Genomic DNA, 16,553 nt, shown 5'->3' on the forward strand with positions numbered 1-16,553 from the left:
GCGGATATTAAACTGTTTTTAACCACTGTGAAAATATTGTCAATAAACTAGGCCCGCCGAAATTATCTAAAATAATTACGTGTGATTTTAACATTAATTTTTATTAAAAAAAACTACAGAGTTGATGAATTGTGTGAAATTCTTCTAGATATAACCTATAACAATGTCTTTGAGATCACTAGAGTTACAGGTAACTCTGAATCTGGTTTACATAATGTGTTTAATAACGTAAATTCACCTGTACAAGTTCTGTCCACCTCCACATCTCCGATCATTATCTTATTTTCATTCAAATGGATATGGAGTCTCGTAATACTCCACTAACCAGAATTCGAAACCTTGACTTAAAAAACCTTTATTTATTTTCCAGTAACCTATCTAAAATTTCGTGGAAGGACCATAGTAAATTAAAGGATATAAACAGAGCGTACGAGCACTTTGAAAATTTAATTACGAATGAAGATAATGAAGCATTTTATTTATTTATCCTAAGTAGCTCCTTGAAAAGTTGGCTTTCCCCAGAGCTTAAAAACTATATTAAAAATAAAAATCATCTACTTAAATTATTTAAAACATTTCCATCACAAGAAAATAAAGAGAACTACCACGCGTGCAATAATATCTGTAATAAACATATCAAGAATGCCAGGAACTCTTATTTTATGAATAAACTAAAACAATCCAATTCCGCTTAAAATAACTGACGTGCTATTAACGAAATGCTGAATAGAAATACGAAGAATAAAAGTCATATCCTAGTGAACCAAGACAATCTAAATAAAATTTTTACTAAAAATGCGTCTCTGGTACAACCCAACGAAGACCTCTCGTCAGAAGCCAGCAACCCTAAATCAATGGCGGTCTTCCCTATTGAAGAGCAGAATTAAAGAACATTATAAAACATCTTCCCGTCACAGGCCCAGGTCTTGACGATATTAGTCTTAAAGCGAAAAAATCTACTCCCAATATTTTAGTAGCTCCACTGTTATTTTTAATTAACCTATTTTTACTTCTGGTATTTATCCGGAATGACTTAAGCAAACTCTTATAATTCCAATATATAAAAAAGGTAATAAATATGATCCCAAGAATTACAGCGCAGCGAAAATCTTCGACCAATCATTTCATATAAGATTTCTTCACTTTTGCAATTAAATTAAACTAGTATCTGACTTTCAGTTTAGTTTTAGACTGTGACAAAGAGGGTGTCTCACCCTCAGGTTCTGCGAGGTCTAAGAATTCGCTAGAAAACTCTCCAAATAATTCCACAGGAGGAAGCTCAAGTCTAAGACTGATTGTCGACGTAGAATTTTCGAAAACGTTTTACGTTGGAGATAGCGGATATAAAAATATCGAAGACAAATTTGATTTTCTAGGCATTGAACCTAATGGCAATGGCTTGCCTAGTATCACCGCAGTTGCTGAATGTCGATACTGCAGCAAAAATATCCGTGCACCCACCAATATTCCGAATTATTCGTTTAGCTAATTGTTTTTTTCCTATTTTGCTACGATGAGTTAAAAGAGCGTCAGAGAGCTTCAAAGTGTGGCCTACTAGCCTATGGAAGTAGGCTGCAACAAGCACAAAGCCAAACAGCAGGGAGTTTAAAGGCTGTTTAAGTTTACTTTTTTACGCTGGTTACCTCGATTTGTTTACAAAGGCATTTTTCATCTATCACACGAACCCAAACCTAAATGTTAGCATTTCGGTGCTGCTTGGTTTGACAACAGTATACAACAAAATTATATCTGCCCCGGACCAAAGCCAATTGTAATAGCTGTGTTTTTGGACTTGAGAAAAGCATTTGAATAAGCTTTTCCGCATGGGAATTAGAGGTCCAGCCAACAGCTGGATAAAAACGTACCTAAATAACCGCCCCTGTAGTACAAAAGTGAACGGAAAGGTTTCCCCGCCTAAAGTCTTACTAGCAGGTACCCCCCAGGTCTAGGTTTTATCTTATTCAACTTATACCTAATGATATTGTCTACTCCATGCCTAGAGATTTCCTCTACCTATTCGCTGATGACGCTGTGTTAATTATGTGCAATAGGTGCATGACGTTTTTATTTAATGCCTTGTTGGATACCTTAAATCGATGGATTACCGTAAATGGTCTCTCCCGGAACATTGATAAAACAGAATATTTAATTTTTCACAACCAAGGCAAGAAAATAGTCCCCCATAAAATAGTTATAAATAATACGTCACCTGATAAGTGGAAAAGCAAATCCTGAAATTCAAACATTTACTCCAGGAAGCCACACTAACACTATCACCGGCAAAAATCATTGAAGACACCAGCCAAGGATTCAAGAGTTATGAAATCCGCTGATAGCAATGCTGCACACTCACATTATCAGTTAACCACATGCAACAATGTCACACACGTGCTCATCGTAACCGTTAAATGGGTAACAGGAACGAACCAAAGAAAGAATTAATCGAGCTCTCTACAAAACACAATGAAAGGTGTATCCGATGCGGAACGAAAGACCATTTCACAAAGAACTCCACTCATAAAGGAAAAACATGCAAAAAATGCCAGAGTTTGTTTGGGAAAATCCGATACCGAGGAGAATCAAATTACAGAGGAAGATAGAAAAACTGCCGATCAATACAACCCTTACCAAAATCGAAGTTGTATTTTTAAATATAAAAACAGACTCCTTTTAAGCTGCCACAGTCCCAACTACATCCTGGTTTCAGAGTTAATTCATTCTAATTTGGAGTAAAAATCGAGACTTATTTAAGATTGCTATAATTTGGTTTGTTGAAGTTTCAAACATGTTAGAAAAATAAAACTTGTCTAAGACTTTTTTGAAACTGCCACAGTCCCAAATACATTCTTATTTTAGTTTATTTCAGCTCTGGGAGAGTCTAATTGAAGACTTCTAATAACGGTTAATTTCAATTTAATCTAAGTCTGATATTCCTCCTCTAAATTAAGACTTGTTTAAGATAAAAAGAAAGCTTGTTTAAGATTAAATTTAAGCGTATATTACTAGGGTTATTTTAAACTTATTACTAGCTGAAAATATAATATTAATTTTTGTCTTTACTTGAACTGCTAAAATAATGCATGTTAGTCTCAATTTAAACTGCAAAAATAATGCACATTGTAATCTCAAATTAAACTGCTAAAATAATGTATATTTTAATCTCAATTAAAACTGAAACATGACAGCAAATCTGGCCTTCGTTTAATAAAGGAAACAATACTAATATTTTGGTTTCGAATTCCTAAAAGTAAAATAAAAAGCAATTGGGTCTTATATCAAATTGTGTTTGGGGCGCCGTTTATACGAATGAACATTTAAATAATATTTTTATTGAAATTAATTTGTATTCTGGGAAGGAACTAAGTTTTGCGATTTAGAGCTAACTTACACCAATAAGAAATTTTAAGTCCATTATGAAATTTTTTGTAGGTTATTCAAAAACCGTTTCGGTCTTACAATTTTGGCGTTTAATTAATAATTCATAAATGGTTTAAATTTACCCATAAATCGGTTTTGGAAATTGCAATATGTCTTTCTATAAATTAACATTGGCCTTCTTGTTTAGAAAGAAAACTGTTTTTGCAAGGATGATTTACATTGACCTTGATATTTATTCTCCTTTGGTTTTAATCTCGCTGCTGTTTTCCTTGTTTCGTCTGCTTATTAATTTTTAGAATTTAAACTAAAATGTTTGGAAGTGCAACTAATTCATCAATCAGGTATATATTTAAAGTTTATACTATGAAAATAGCAAATTCATGATTTATTATTCATTTTATTTTGACAGAGTCGAACCAGTTGTCTTTACATTACCAGTTGGAAACTGGACCAAACAGCTTAAGCATTTATCAAAGGATTACAATGAAAACCATATAAAAGACTATTTCACAAAAGATAGCGCAACCAAATCTTTCCAAAATTGATACAGAATGTTGAAGTCTGGAAAAGTGAGTAACGTTTTACTCAGTATTGGAAATGAAGACACACCTGACTCCATCTATTTAAAAAGCAAAGTTCAAGCTTCTTTTACTTTGGTTCGGAAGTATCTGACCTCAGTGAAAATTAAACAAATATCTGGAGAAATATTATCTGGCATATGTGAGTGTAAAGCAGGAAAGGGCGGTGTGTGTATTCATGTGGCTGCCCTTTTATGGTATGTCTTGGATTGTGTCCGAGAAGGCAAGAAATTTTTGCCCGAAGACACCGCTGTAAATTCAAAGAGCAGAGGCTGGGGTATACCAAAAACCAAAAGAAATATTTCAACCAACAAATTTTCAAATCAATATTTCATCAAACATAAGCCTTCAAAATCAAGTGAAGCGCTAATGCAAAAAGCAGACAAATTGAAAAAATATTCTGCTCTTAAGAACCGTGGCTCACAAGATGATGATATTATGAGAAATAGGCTTGAGAAACTTTATAATAGATGTAAAGCTATTTCCAAATAGTTATTTTTATCTAAAATACTTCGTGAAAGGAATTTTATTAGTGAAACCATTAAAGCTGTAAACGATGGAACTTTAGAACCAGCGCAAGAAGGAAATAGAATCTCTTTGCCCATTTCGATTTTTGAAACTCTACTGTAGTTCAAATAATTGAAAAAGCAATGTCTGTAACCCCTCCACATTTAAAAATGACATTAGATGTAGCTCAAACTTTGGAGTTGGAAACAAAAAGCGCAATCCAACTGCGAGCTGTGGAAAAATGAACGGAAAGGTCGATTAACTGCATCCATGTTTGGAAATATATGCAAGAGAATAAAGGAGGTCAATGAAATTTTTTTTAAGACGACTAGTCCCAAGTTCAAACCTATCTAAAAATAAGTATTGCAATGAAGGATTGGTAAATGAGGACACAGCTGTAAAAAATACGAGGAAATAAAAGGAGATGTGAAAACCTTTAAATGTGGACTATGCATAAATCCAGCATTGCCGATGTGAGGTGCCTCACCCGATAGACTGGTTTTTGACAAGACTGTTGAGCAATATGGATTAGTAGAAATAAAAACTCTGGCCAAGTGCAAAGAAGGAAAAATTAGCATTAAAGAAGCTATAAAAAAGAAAGTGCCATCCGCAAAATATTTAAAACTAAATGAAAACAATGAAATTTTCTTGGACAAGAAACACAACTACTATTATCAAGTTATTGGTCAACTTGGAATTACAGGACTTCAGTGGTGTGATTTTATTGTAGATTGTGGGGACGAGGAACTTTTTATACAGAGAGTCAAGTTTGACGATGAATTTTTCAAAAATACTATTTTACCAAAGGTATTAAATCTTTTTAGTGACAAAATTGTGCCTTATTTAATTTGTGATATAAGTAAGTGACATTTAAATTTTTTAAAGAAAATTCAAAGAAAATGGATTTAAGAGGTTTATTACAAATTTAAGTACCTGAATTTAAGTTTAATTGTTCCTATATTAAAGGTGGTGTAAATTTGTGATATGAATAATTAATCAAATGGGTTATTGTAATTGTTCCTGTTTTAAAGATGGAGGTGTTAATTTGTGATAAAATAACTGATTTAAAACTGTTTGAAAATTTATTAAGAAAATAAAAAAATGTATTTAAGGGGTTTGCTACAAATAGAAGTACCTGAATTTAATAAAATTTTATAAAGATGATGTTAATTTGTGATAAGAATAAATGATATTTAAACAGTTTGAAAAGTATTACAAAAAGTTTTATTTGGATGGCTTTCTACAAATTTCATTTCTGATTTTTCAAAAATTAAATGATTTTAATTTTTTCCTTAAAAGACACCCAGTCATTTTACATTTTTATTCATTTATTTCAAGAAGTATTTAATTATCTAAGAGAGGCTGTTGAAGTTTTGTAGCAGCAGCGCTTCGCAGTGATGATCAAGAGACTCGAATAAACGATAAACTGGTTTTATTGATTAAAATAATGAGAACAAGTTACATGATTGAAAGCTGGTAAATTAGTGACACACTGATACGCAGTGTAAAAGGTTTATATATTAAAAACCGAGCGGAAAAAATTAAAAAACAAGTATAAAATAAAGCGGAGAGATAAAGTAAAGAACATCTCTCCGTGGTTTTGTTCTCTTTCCCGCTGTGTTGGAAAACAATCTTCGTCGGTTATCTTCAACGAAGATATGGTTAAATGCGTGGAGATTCAGGCTTTGGCGAAGGCGTGTGAATATCTCGGCACATAACGGCTTCGTGAAAATATCTGCCAACTGCTCTTCACTTGGCACGTAGGTGACATCCATCTGGCCGTTGATCACAAGTTCTCTCACGTAGAATTGACGGACGTTGATGTGTTTTGTACGACGATGAAATTCTGGATTCCGGATCAATTTGATAGCTCCGGCGTTGTCAATGCGCAGAACTGGAATCTCATTTTCTCGTTCAATGCCCAAGGACCTTTTGATGGCTTTGATCCAGACAATATCTTTCGCTGCTTCTGTGGCGGCCACCAATTCAGCCTCGGTAGTATATAATGCAACGGACTGTTGCTTTCGACTTGCCCATGTAATTGGCGTTGATCCCATCAGGCAGACAATTCCCGAGGTTGAGCGTCTGGTCTTTTCACATCCGGCATAATCGGCGTCACAGTAGGGGACAAGTTCCGATGTGTCATCTGATTTGAACAAGAGACCCAGGGTTGTCGTTCCTCGTAGATAACGAAAAATGCGTTTACGGCGTTCCAGTCTGCAATAGTTGGGTTTGCCATAGCCTGCGATGTACGATTTACGGCGAACTCGATGTCAGGACGTGTACCCATTGCAGCATACCAATGGCTGAGGCGAACATCGTTTGAGCTTCGAATTTCTTCTGATCATCTTCGCTGGTATCTGGCATAGAGGCTGGTATTTTTACAGCTTTACAGTCAAGCATACGGAATCTTTCCAAGACATTCTCGAGATAGGCGCTCTGATGAAGGAAAATTGAGCCATCTTCCGTGAAGTCGATCTTGAGACTAAGATATGTTGAGGCGGCTCCTGTGGTAATCTCGAATTCATCAGTGAATTGACGGAGGAATGCATCAACATCTGTAGCTGTAGTTCCGGCAATGAGACCATCGTCGACGTAGAGGATTAGGATAAGCAATGTCCTTCCAGATGAAAAAACGTAGAGGCAATGATCACCATCAGCACGTCTGAAACCGAAATCTTGTAGAACTCGATCAATTCGCTCGTTCCAGCAGCGTGGTGATTGTTTAAGCCCGTACAGACTCTTTTTAAGCCTCCAGACTTTGCCGCTACTGTCATCAAATCCTTCTGGTTGGCGCAAGTAAATCTCCTCGGACAAGTTTCCATGAAGAAAGGCTGTCCTTACATCAAATTGCTTTAAATGTAAATTCTTCTGAGCAACGATGCTGAGGAATATTCTCAGGGTCTCGAAACGGGCAACTGGAGCGAAAGTCTCTTCATAATCGATCCCTTCTCGCTGTGCATATCCCTTGGCTACGAGTCTGGCCTTATACTTGGAAATCGTTCCGTCTTAGTTTGTCTTCGTACGAAAGATCCATCTATTTCCAATGATTTTCTGGCCCGGAGGAGGATTGACCAATTCGTAAACTTGGTGTTCCTTCATTGAAGAGAGCTCTTCAGACATTGCCGTTTGCCATTTCATGGATTCGGCGCTTGAACGAGCTGCTTCGGCTGTCTTTGGAAGATCATCACCGATCAGGAAAACTTTGTCTACAGGCATGCAGGTACAGCAAGTGTGCCCTTTTGCCCTCAGTTTTGAACGATCTCGAAGTACGGGTCCGGTGGCTGCAGATGGTGATTCGACGGATCTGGATGTCACGTCTTCGGGAACATTGACGGATCTGGATGTCACGTCTTCGGGAACATTGACGGATCTGGATGTCACGTCTTCGGGAACATTGACGGATCTGGATGTCACGTCTTCGGGAACATTGACGGATCTGGATGTCACGTCTTCGGGAACATTGACGGATCTGGATGTCACGTCTTCGGAATCCGAATCATCGGAACTCTGCTCTCCCTGACTAGAGACATCCATCCATTCTCCAGGTTTGGTTTCGAGTATACATTTCTCAGGATCGAACTTGACATCTCGAGATCGGATGACGTCATTTAGCTCTGGATCGTAGACTCGATATCCATCCATGTTATCTTCATAGCCAACGAGAATGCCTCTCAAAGCTTTCTTAGACAGCTTCCTTCGCTTCTCCTTTGGCACATGAACGTAACAATCGGTTCCAAAAATGCGCAAATGCTTGACTGATGGATTCGGCTTTCCAGTCCAAAGTTCGTACGGTGTCTTCCCTTTGATGCAGGTTGGGGCTGTGCGATTTAGAATATACGTCGTCGTGTTGACTGCTTCGGCCCACAGCTTTGGAGGTAGATCGGGTTTTGAATGCAGCATTGCACGAACAGACTCCATGATTGTTCGATTCTCACGTTCAGCTACTCCATTTTGCTCAGGAGTGTATGGCATTGAGGTTCGATGCTTCAGGCCGACTTCTTGTGTCGTTATTCGGCGAAACTCATCGTTGACGTACTCAGTCCCGTTATCCGTGATAAGATCTCGTACCGTATGCTCATGGTTCTTGCAAAATGCGAGAAAGTTCTTGAAACGATCCACGACTTCAGATTTCTTCGCCAAGAAATATGTGATACGAATGCCGGAATACTCGTCCTTGAAGAGAAGATAGTAGAGCTTGCCCTTCATTGATGGAGTCGGTGATGGCCCCCAGAGATCTGAATGAATTCTTTCTCCTGGCTTCGTGGCTTTATCTAACCGAGTGCCAAAGCTGTGACGAGTCATTTTTCCAAAGATACATCCTTCGCATAGTTTATCAGTCTTCTGATTGATAATCTCGTAACCGAGTCTCTTCAGAGTAGCCGCTACATGTCGTTTATCTTGATGGCCTAGTCTTTCGTGCCAGACTTGGAGGTCCACCTTTTTCTCGTTTCTTGGACCAGTGGCAAGATATAAGGAACTCGATGGCTGCTCCACAGTCATATCTACCCGGAACAGTGATTCGACTTTCCCAGGAAGACGTAGATGCTTTCTTCCCTTTATTTTCTCATACAGGACGCTATAAAACGCAGTGGCTTGAAATTCCAAGTTGGAGTTTCGTTTCATGGCGCTTTTTATAGAAAATACATTGCATGCAAAACCGCTGATGTGCCAAACGTTGTGAATAATCTCGTGACGAACGGACTTTCCATCATCAAAACGTACGCGAATGTCACCCTCGCCGTCCGCTGTCATCTGAGCTTTGTTCCCAACTTGTAGAGTGGCTGGACTGTCAAACCTCCTGAACTGAATGAACTTCGTAGCGTCATTGGTAATGTGCTGCGTAGCACCGGAGTCGAAATACCAGACAGTGTCTGCCGTAGTATGAGCAACAAGGCCATTTGCCGCATAAAGACCACCGCCATTGTCGGCGCCAGTGTTGCTTCTACTTTCTCCAGTTCTTAGATTGCCGGATGGTTTCTTCCCTCCTGTGCAGTCCCTCGAGAGTTGTCCTAACTTCTTGCATTTGAAACATCTCGGTCGATTTCCTCTTGAGCTATTTCCAGTGGAATTGATATTTTTTCTACCATCTCAAGGAGCTAGAAGACCCAAAGACTCTTCAAAGGCGTTTCCATCACGTGTTGAACGGCCTATCAGTTGGCGCTCCAACTCCGCGACCGTCTGCTTTTCTTTAGGCAATGTATCCCAGAGCATACCAAACTCTCGGTATTCGTCTTGAGGTAATGACTCGAAAATGCAGGCGATCAGAATACAGTCATCAAATGAAACGTCCTTTTCCAACTTCGCTGTCGTCAGGGTGTCTGACCATAGGGAACGCATTTGTGCAAGATGGGTGGCCATGTCATCTTCAGGAGCTTTCGTCGTTTTTATCAGTTGGGCGAGTAATTTTCGAAGCCGGTTGGACGACTTTTGTTCGAAAATTTCCAGTAGTTTACTCCACATTTCCCTTGGTGTTTCACAATCAGCAATCATGTTCTGGACCTTCCGGGATAAGGCTGACCAGATGACAGTACGGGCTGTACTGAATGCAACTTGGTATTTCTCTAGGGCTGCAGAGAACGCTGCCTCTGTCTCATCAATTCGTACTGGCTCCGTACGACTTCCATTGACAATGTTGTATACGCTTCGAATTATCAAGACGTCACAGACTTGTCTTTTCCAGCTTCGCCAATTCTCTGGACCAGACAGCTTCTCGACGTCATGGCGTAGAAGACCGTCCATCTTGGCAGGAATTAGTGTGCTGTGATACAGGATACGATGAAGACAGGTAACCAGTTCAGTTGATCATCTTAGTCAGCGGAGTGGCGCAGTGGGAGCGTGCTGGGCCAATAACCTGTTGAAGTTTTGTAGCAGCAGCGCTTCGCAGTGATGATCAAGAGACTCGAATAAACGATAAACTGGTTTTATTTATTGAAATAATGAGAACAAGTTACATGATTGAAAGCTGGTAAATTAGTGACACACTGATACGCAGTGTAAAAGGTTTTTATATTAAAAACCGAGCGGAAAACATTTAAAAAACAAATATAAAATAAAGCGGAGAGATAAAGTAAAGAACATCTCTCCGTGGTTTTGTTCTCTTTCCCGCTGTGTTGGAAAACAATCTTCGTCGGTTATCTTCAAAAGAGGCTCATTACAAAAATTATGTAAATATGCTGATATTTTCCATACTTTCTCAAGTTTGCGAGCCCATGTTGTTAGGAAAAACAGAGTTCAAAAGATGAAATTTCTTAACACCCCTAATAACACGCTCAACGTGAATACGCACACTTACAATGTCCCTGGTTTTTTTTTTCATCAGCCAAAGAAAGCTGTGGTCTTTTTTCTAAAAGTGGTGGAATGTTTAGACCAACATGTTTATGGGCTAACAGCTGTTCAATCAAAAAAACCCTGTCTGCATTACAGAATCTAATGGCTCGAGTGGTTCCACTAAATCACTTCGTTCTGTAATGTCTTTGTCAGACATTCTTCTTGGGAAAAGGTCTGACACAAAGCTCACAAAACCGTTCGGAGTAATACCAATCAGCCCTTTAGCAGTATTATGATTTTTATAGTTTTGTAATCGTTAGGATTTTGAATAAACAAGTTGGCAAGCCAAAATATACCTCTCCTCGGAAGCATTGTCCATAGTGGTATTAATTTCTCGAGATGACCCTTTAAGTTATATCTCCCCAATTCAAAGTTATTTACCAATAACGTAATCCCCGTTCAATCCCGCCCGGTATAAAATTTTAATTTGAATTAAAATAATTGAGACGAAACAACCGAGATTAATTTATTCAGAATATTATAAATTAAGTAGTTACAACAGTGAGTTAGACGTACTAAAACAATGCACAATTGACTTTAACCCTATTTACGGTACAAGTTTAGCAGTTAAATATAATACGAAGCCAATTTTAATGAAAGAAATATCTACAGAGGGTATTTGTATTTTTGTCGCTTACGAAATACTTGCCGCATAGTTAACGCTCATTTTATTTCAACGTTCGCCCGATCAAGATACCGTAGATATCTGGTAGTGGACGACTCGTAGACTATCGGAACCTGTTGACGTTGTGACACATACCGCATGAAAAAGACCAAAACCGTCCAATTTCCAATATCATATAATGACTCGCACACCCAGGATATCAATGACTGCATTAGGAATCGTAGATATCCAAATATCCACACCAACAAAAAACTTATTAACAAAAAGCGAAAAACTTACCATTCACAAAGCACAGAAAGCCACTTCACTAAACGTATATCAATAAATGACCGTAGAGGGAATAGTTAGGGTTCTTTATAAATAAACACAAACGAACCCAATTGATGAACTGCATTAAACATCTTAATCAGCCGAGAAAACGTTTAAAATAAATTACGACCGAGCTGAAAACCAGACCAACTCGATATGTTGTTAATAAATGAATTATTAAGCTTGAAAACCAATACGCTAAACCTAATAGATAAGAATATACGACTGAAAAAACTAAACAAATTACAAAAAACTAACGGGTTCTACCCTTTATCTTATCTGCTGACTGCGCTAAAACAAGATTTGACCATTAAATTTTTTGAAAATGCGACGTATACACTTTGAAGGTTCCGTCAAAAATTATCCTTTCCCAAACGTAAAGGTTCTCAAAACATTAATACACAAAAAATAAGTTAAAAGGTTCCTCCAAAAAATGAACCATTTTGCGGAAGAAGTAAATAATTTTAAAAGAACAAAAGATAAAACAAATATACAACCGCAAAAATAAAACGTCAAATAATAGAAGAAACAATCTTAAACTCCATTCATTAAAATAAAACGTCATATAATAGAAGAAAAAAATCTTTAACTCCATTCATTAAAAAAACACTAAACAAAAGTATCAAATTGAAATAAAGCAACTTATTATATTAAACAAGATTAAGTCTTTATAATTTTTTCGTAAAAAAACCACATTAGGCCTTCACAATTTCATTCGTAAAAAAATTCAAGACTTTGTTAACTATTATGCTTACAATGAGTGTCTTATTTGCAATATAGCTTGAAGTTATCGTTGGTTCTGTGGTAGAGCGCTCGACTGCCTAACTGAACGGCCCGGGTTCGAAACCTGGGTGGCGCATTTGTTTTTAATCAAATGAGAAATCGCTAAATTAGAATTTCTTTGATGCAATAATTTAAATCTTTCACGAAATTTTGCTCTATTTCAATTAAACCAAAATTTCATGCTCTATTAAATACGCTTTTGATAAAGCTGAAGGTCTAATTTTCAATGAAACGTAATAAGTGTCGGTGGTTCTGTGGTAGAACGTCCGCCTGTCACACAGGCGGTCTCGGGTTCGAAACCCGCCCGATGCGATCGCAAATTGATACTAAGACGAATACCGTGAACAATTGGTGGAAACCCTGCCCTTGGATGTTGAGAGGTAGCATTACACTCAGCACTCGGCCCGTCCCAAAAGTCAATAAGAAAGTGTTGGAGAGTTACCACCCGTACATACACACCACAAACTCAACACCCACAAACGTCATAACAATAACACAACATTACCACCCTACACATAAACATTACAAAAGCGAAATATCCAAACAACTGAATTAAACCTGTCGTGACGGCGAGCGTTGACGAAAAAAAAACACCAAACCAACCCCGACTGCAAATTAATCCGTTAACGCTCACCGTCCCACGGTGGTTTTGCAAACACGGTTTTTCGACTTTGTTCCCTAATTACTAGCAACTGCGAACGCAGAGATCTCGAGAAACTGCGTACGCTGTGATTACACTTTGCACCGAAAATGCGAACGCGTTCGCAGGCCTGACAGACAGACAGACCCACCCACAGACCTACCCACAGACCCACAGACAGACACGGTCGTTGTATAACCTATCCTAGGGGACTTTGTCCCCTCGGAGAGGTAAAAATTCTGTGCCCTCAATCACACACTGAGTGGAAGGGTACATTTTTTTTAAAAACCTCGGGCATAGTTGCATCCACAAGAGCTCTTGATGGCCAGATTGGTAACTGTGTAAGCCTTTTCTCCATTGAGTCAAACCATGTAATGCAGAGATTTGACACTGTTGACACTGACACCTTAAAACGATAGGCGAGATCTTCTTCAAATAATCCTAGTTTCAGTCGGCATAGCACTAAAAATAGCTGATCTTTAAAGCTTAAAGTCATAGGCCTTCCCTTGCTTGTGGCGCTTCATCGGCTGTTTTTTCTCTGATTACCTTCAGTACTATTATAATACATAAGGATTTTACAATCTGGTTCAAGATACTCGTAAAGAATATCAAATTATTCCATTGTTTTGAAACTGCAACATGTCATCAGTAGAAATATCACTTACGGTAAATCTTTTGCCTTTCACTTCTCTTTCCAATGACGCAATCCGTTCCTTTAACCCTTCATTTTCCTTAGCGAAAATATCAGATCTTTTTTTAATGTTATATTGTCTATTTTAATCGTTGTCACCTCTTCATATTTTTCCTTGAGATCCTTAACTTCATTTTCTAAGGCCACATTCTTTAGTTTTAACTTTTCATTCTCTAGTGTTAGAGTCGTTAAGCTCTCCACCATACATATTAGGACATGAATTGTTTTTTGTTGTGATATTATTCTACTAGACAAATGTTGAAAGTTTTGATCTAAACTGTAGCAGTGATCTATTTTATTTTCTTGGCATTCACTCGATGATGAGGACTCATGACTACTAACAGGTTGTGAAGTAGCTAAATCGTCTTGATTATGATAAACTATTTCCTCTATCACAATGTTGCCTGCAACATCGCAAAAAGTATCATTAAACAATGAGCCAAAAAAACGAGCCACCTTGTCTACTTTTGATTTACGTCCTGTGACGTTCAAGTGGTAGCCGCAAACTGATTGGTGTTTACACCCCATAACTCTACGCAATGGTGTGTGCCAAGGTTTTTTCTCTGATCGTCATCCTTGGCATTAGCGTTTATGATGTTAACCCATTCATCACGTAATGTTTTATCTTGGGGAAATGGACTAAATGAGACCTTCCTGTTTCTGTAGGTAGATGATTTGCACCCCGGAACACAACACCTACGTCCACCAGTCTTTGTTGACATTGCTTCTTTTTCGTTCCGTTATGAATTTCTAAAACCAATATATTTTTCAGTCATACTTATCTTTACATTCATTTAAATTTGACACTTAAAGTAAGCCCTGACAAGTATATGCTAGGAATCAATGTTACATAACAGAAACGTATCAGATAAGCCTATATTTAGAATAGGCATTGAAATCAACAAAATAAATATATTTACCTATAGGTTTTCCTGAAAAGTTTAAAATACGACCTTTTTATTAAATTTTTAAAAGATATACCTTAATCCACCATCTGCACTTGTTAGGCCTAACAATAACTCGTAAAGTTTGCTCTTCACTGGATGTGGCTGCCAAGAGGAAATAAAAAAGTACTGCCAACTTTTAATAGCGAAGTTGGTGTTGCGTGACGTCGAAAAAACAGGAGACCGGCCGTTGAGCATTTTAAAGAAAGACCTATTAACCCCTTTCCAAACCGTCATTTTTTACAGCGTAATAGGTATTTAGATTTAAGTAACCGTGTTGTATGTGTGTTTTGTACTTACTTCAGAGATCGTTTTGTTCACAGTTTTGGCCGCGGCTTCTTGGTAGTGTTCTATATTATTAAAATTTTCAAATACGTTTCACAGCCTAAAACAATTTCATATATGAATTAATTACCTCTAATTATATTAAGCTTTTCGGGTGTTAGAGGTGGTATAGTTTCTTGATTTCCACTGCGGTTGGAAACCACACCACTAACACTCCTCTCACTTAATACTTTGCCTCCCCAAATTGTTACCGCTAAATTCTTTATAAATTTGGATTCATTAAGTAATGATAAGCAGTCCTTCCATTTTCTGGATTCCAAAAACAGTCCACATCCTAAAAATACCTGTCAGAAAAATGTAAAACATTATAAGTTAGGAAAAAACTTTTGAAAAACCAATTACATTTTCATTATAATTTTCCAAGAAACGTTCCTGGTCCTCTTTTAAACATTTAGGTTGATTATGAAACTTTTCAATGGAACCGTTATTGTTTTCTTCATTTTTAGTGTATAAAGGTTCTAGAATGATCAATCACTTAATTAAATTTAACTTGTGTGTATTAGAATTGATTTTACATTTTTACCTTTCAAATTTGTTGACTTCAAAAATTTTATTTGCAGTATTCTATTCAAAGAAATTAATTCTGCGTTGTCTTTTTTTAACTCAGCGTTATCAATTTTCAACTCAGAGTTATGCGTTGCTAATTTAAAATTTAAAATTTTCAAACTCATGCAATTGGTTTTTTAAAAGGCGGAATGTGCTTTTAACAGCTTAAACTAAAACATTATCATTAGTTCTAAAAGCCTAAGTGGGCAAGCTATGGTTAATGTATAAACTGGTTTGGTAAAAATTGTGGAAATGTTCAATGTTCAAACCTGCAGAGAGAAATGGATCTTCAAATATAGCTTCTTGAGTTAGGACAACTTCACTTGCTTCTGAAGCCGAATCCGATTGATTGTTTTCTTCCATTATCTTTTCTTCGGATTCAGATTTGGTAACTTCATCGTTGCCTTAAAATACAATACATTAATATCATTCTTTTTCCAAAATTTTCATGTTATACTACATATAAAAAAAAGCAACGTCGAGCGCGGCCAGTACTTGGGAGGGTGACCACCTGGGAACCCCGCGTGTCGTTCTCCTTTTAGAGGATGGTATACTTTTCTCAATATTTTGAAGAAATGGAATGAATTTTTAATTTCTTAAAAAAAATGTTGTTTCTTGAAGTTCTTTGGCGCGCGCTCTTTAAAGTGGACTTCAACGACGATCTTACGGCTTCTAACGGAGAGAACGGCCATATCACGTTGAAAACACCGGTTCTCGTCCGATCACCGAAGTTAAGCAACGTCGAGCGCGGCCAGTACTTGGGAGGGTGACCACCTGGGAACCCCGCGTGTCGTTCTCCTTTTAGAGGATGGTATACTTTTCTCAATATTTTGAAGAAATGGAATGAATTTTTAATTTCTTAAAAAAAATGTTGTTT

General features: G+C 37.4%; 1 non-coding gene across 1 annotated transcript; it reads left to right on the top strand.

Moving 5' to 3' along the window:
* Positions 1–16,356: 16,356 nt before the first annotated feature.
* LOC149954671 (5S ribosomal RNA) lies at positions 16,357–16,475 on the top strand. Its single transcript, XR_016478760.1, has one exon. It is a non-coding gene; the product is annotated as a 5S ribosomal RNA (ribosomal RNA).
* Positions 16,476–16,553: the final 78 nt, after the last annotated feature.

This window comes from Leiobunum rupestre, chromosome 2 (assembly GCF_980474605.1).
Source record: "Leiobunum rupestre chromosome 2, qqLeiRupe1.1.hap1, whole genome shotgun sequence".
Lineage (NCBI taxonomy): Eukaryota > Metazoa > Arthropoda > Arachnida > Opiliones > Sclerosomatidae > Leiobunum > Leiobunum rupestre.